The sequence below is a fragment of the Urocitellus parryii genome, chromosome 12 (assembly GCF_045843805.1).
Source record: "Urocitellus parryii isolate mUroPar1 chromosome 12, mUroPar1.hap1, whole genome shotgun sequence".
In the NCBI taxonomy this organism is placed as follows: Eukaryota; Metazoa; Chordata; class Mammalia; order Rodentia; family Sciuridae; genus Urocitellus; species Urocitellus parryii.
Genome location: NC_135542.1, coordinates 69,724,045 through 69,728,801, shown reverse-complemented (window position 1 = coordinate 69,728,801; position 4,757 = coordinate 69,724,045).

The following is a 4,757-nucleotide window of genomic DNA, read 5'->3' as shown; positions in this document are numbered from 1 at the left end:
GGTGATGTTTTCAAGATAAATGTTAGGATTATTAAAAATAATCCTTCCCTTTGCAATCTGAGTTTGGATGCCATAGTCACTTGTAGGGTATAAAAACATGAAAATATCCTGCTGCATGTTGGTTACAGGACATCCATACCCAGAAACCCCTCATTAGGAAGCAAATACCAATTGCCATTTGTCAGTGCTTTAAGATCAACTTGAAGTCAAGTGAGACCACAGTAGAGCTTCATGATTGCTGGTACCCTGTATCCAAACAAAGTCACAGCAACAGGGGGATGAACTAAAGCTAGCTTCAAGGGAGCCTCCATGACACCAAACCAGAGGGTACAGCCTCAGGACGCAGAAACCTTCTGTTTATTTTCTACAAATTAATAACCACCCTTTGCTCTCTCGTCCGCTTTGAGAATAGTTAAAGAAGACTCTGGAGTACTTTAAAGAACACTTGTGTCTTACCATGTATTTCACTGCTCATTCATAGCTACTACCTAACAACCTGAACTCTATATGGGAGAAAAAGGAAATTGCTTTCCCTCCTTCAACAGTTCATCAATCTCAACAAGAACTCATAATGCCAGGCACAGTGGTGCACACCTGTAATCCCAGAGACTCAGGAGGCTGAGGCAGGAGGATCACAGTTCAAAGCCAGCCTCAGGGGCTGGGGATGTGGCTCAAGCGGTGGCGCGCTCGCCTGGCATGCGTGCGGCCCGGGTTCGATCCTCAGCACCACATACAAACAAAGATGTTGTGTCCGCTGAAAACTAAAAAATAAATAAATATTAAAATTAAAAAAAAAGCCAGCCTCAGCAATATAATAGCAAGATACTAGAAACAACTTACCTGCCAATACATAGAAGAATGAATAAATTGATTATGGCATATTCATTCATTTTAACAATGACACAACAGTTAAAATCAATGAAGTATGGCTATAGATATCAATGGATACATTTTAAACAATAATGAAAAACAAAACTAAATTGCAAAAGAATGTGTTCAAAATTATATTCATATCAAATTAAAAAAAGAAAAACAACACAAATCAGGTCTGGTGGGTAGCTCAGTGGTAGAGTACATGCTTTGCATGTCTGAGGCCCTGGGTTCAGTCCCCAGCACCACAACACACACACACACACACACACACACACACACCACATACATACACACACAGAATTCTATATATCATGGATACATAGTAAACATATGCTACATATCACATGTAATAGGACAAAAAAATAAAATGCATGCTAATGGTAGATCAGTAGTGACACAGTTAAATACAGCTAAGAAGACACTTCATCAATTTGTACAGTATTTTAACATGGATAATGTACATGTGGGATTTTTAAATTGATCTCTAATATTTTGTGTATCTTAAATATTTCAACTTAAAAACATTAGAAGAGGCAAGAAAGAAGAACAAAAAGATGCACAACGGAATATTTAATAGTATTTGTTGGGATTATATGTGGGTTAAAATTTCTTCTTTACATATTTCCAAGTAAATGTATCATTTTTATTTAAAATTTTATAAATTAACAAATTAAGAAAAAGTGTACATTATAGAGACATGCTATACTGCAAGGACTTTGAACAGTAATGAGAACATGTTAAAGTCTCAATAAATATTTAGCGGATGAATGAACCAACGACCTGTCACCACACAGGCCAGCCGAGAGGAAGAGGAAGCTAGGGATGGTGGAAGTCGGCTAGTATCTGAGGCAGATGGTCCTGTGGGGGTACACAATGCACAATGCAGAGCCCCCATGCTCCTGTTTCTAAGGACTAACTCAGGTATAATCAGATTCATTCTGGCAGGTGGAGTTGATTAGAGGCAGAAATGCTGATGTGCTCACTTTTCTCCTTCCTTACCCAACCTATCTCTACCTTCCTTCTCTTTCCTACTTGCCTGTATTTCTGGGATTTTGTCACTCTGACCACTTAAGCCTGCCTGCTACCATTAGTAGGACAAAGGGAAATCTGTAGAACTAGCCCACATATAAATGGCATCTTGGTCTAAACAGCTAAACTGAGTAACTTGGTGTTAGTTGGGTGTCTAGATGTAAAGAAGACAAAAGCTACCTAAACTGTATGAGTATCAAGTCCCAAAACATCCAACTAGCCATCATTTCAGAAAGCTGAGTCATCATAGACAGAGGATATAGACTGGGTAACACATTCATTTTCTTTAAGTGAGTCCATGTTTGTATTTTTACTGAAGTTTTTATACTTCCAAGCTGAATTATATACCACTTGGTAAGATTCTGCTTTGTTAAATTGACTAACAAGGTAATTCTTTGGGCTCAGGCGATTTGAGGAAGATACAACAAGAATCTGTGCAGAAAATAGCAGTAATTTTCTAAATACAGCCAAGTCAATTGAATCTGTTGTGCACTAACAGAAAGACTCCTGGGTTTTAGTAGATAGCCCACTATGTAATCATCCTGGCTGAATAGCCACAGACACTTTGTTTTGAAGGGAGTGCAGAAATCCTGCAGGTTTAATTGCCAATAAATCAGCATGACCTCCAAACCCTGGCAGGCCTTTTCTACAATGATCTTTTCAACCAGAAAATGAAGAGATGGATTTTACAGTGTGTGCATACTGCCTGTGGTAAGATAACAGAATTACACTTGCCATTTTCTCTATTACAGGCTATGCTAGATAATGAAGGACTCTATTAATGACATGTTCTGTTTGCTTTTAGGTTATTTTCATCTTGTATTATAGTTATTTATTTTTGTTATTAGAGAGAGCTATCTTTTTTAGTCCTATCTTTTGTTAGTCCAATATTTTGTTAATTCAATATTTTACCAAAGATTTTATTCCCTAGTTAATTCATAAAAATTTGCGTTAAAATATTCTGGATCACTCAATAACCTATTTACAAACTGGCTGGACTGGGTGTTGCTTTTAGCTGATTTTCAAAAGTAGCTATTTCAAATTAATATTTCCATTTTTTAAAGAATTTAACCTTTATTTTTATTTATTTGTTTTTATGTGGTGCTGAGGATTGAACCCAGTACCTCAACCATGCTAGGCAAGCCCTCTACCACTGAGCTACAATCCCAGCCCCTAATATTTTCAATTCTTAACTATATTAACTATTATAGAAATTTTAACACTCATCCATACCCATATGTTACCTAAAACTAAGGTTGGACTTTTGAACTATTTGAGTATTTATTTTAATTTCAATGAGTAATATTCTGGGGTGTTGTAGGGACAAACAAGGCAAGGCACCGAAGATAGCAGGAAATAGTTTTATATGGCTGCAGCCAGGTTCAGAGGGCACAGCTTTTGCTGTAATCAATTAATCCCCTGAACCCCAAGTTCAGGGAGTTTCAGAGTTTTATACCCAGCATGTAAGGGGAGGGGCTCAGAAATTCACAGTCTGCAGAAGTTCACATAAAAGCAGCTTTTTCTTTCACTGTTCTGGGCAAGTTAACTCTTCAAGGACAACACCTGAGAAGGGGAGAGCTTCTTCTCCCCTCTCTTTCCTTCTCCTGCCAGCTGTTACCATGGAGCCCATTTGTAACTTATCTTAAAAATGTAGACATCTCTGTGAAACCCCAGCTCAAGGCCAGAAGCCTTGTTTGCCCATTTCTTCAAAGTACTATACTGGATATGTTTGTGAAAAACTAGTAAGGGGGTGTCCAGCACCTGGAGTGCTGGTATCTTCTTGGCCAGTGGCCAAGTAAAACACGGCAACCCGAAAATAGGAAGTTTATCTACATTGGACTCTTTTGCAGAGACTCTTTTGCTGACAGTCCTAAAATCAGCCATGGTGAAGAGGGCTTTTCTGTGGAGAAAGGGGGTGCCACTTCAGGGGTATATATTTATACATTTAGATGTTTAATTATCTGATCACTATGAGAAAACATCAACATTTAAAACTATTAAATAAGAGGTTCTTCTTCCTACTTAATGTGTGAGGGTTCCTGATACCTATTCTGAATTTAGGATGGTGCTTTTTCTGCCTGACCGCAGGGAGCTGGACCAGAGACTTAACTTTAAGATCTATGATGTAATATGCAATGTCAGGAGGCTGTCTTCTTGTTGCTGTGTGAGGACAATACTATTACACTTTAAATGAACATTTTATTTTTTATTTTTATTTTTTAAGAGAGAGTGAGAGGAGAGAGAGAGAGAGAGAGAGAGAGAGAGAGAGAGAGAGAGAGAATTTTTAATATTTTTATTTTTTAGTTCTCGGCAGACACAACATCTTTGTTGGTATGTGGTGCTGAGGATCGAACCCAGACCGCACGCATGTCAGGCGAGCACGCTACCGCTTGAGCCACATCCCCAGCCCTAAATGAACATTTCAAATGTATTATTAGGATTTGGAAGATGCTGAGATCAAAGCACCAGTGACATAGTTTTTAAATCTCTCCAAATCCCCACATAACACCAACAAAATGAGGTGACAAGATATCCCCATTAAGACCCAAATACAAGCACATGAGAACAATCTACTAATATCTAGAAGATCTGCCATTTGTGTGGGAGAAAGCAGAAGGAAACAATAGGGCCTCTGATGAACCTGAGAACATGGAAAAAATAGCAAGAGGTATTTATCGAATGCAAAGTACAGCAGACTAATTCAAGAATTGCAACCAAACTTGGGAGAACTTTGCCTCCACTCCAATAGCAAGAGGCCCTCAGTGAGGGTGAAAGGAATTAGGACAGTTTGGTTCTGATAAAGTCATGAAAATAGTTCAGCCAAGACTCCCTTCCAGAATAGAGCATAACCCAGA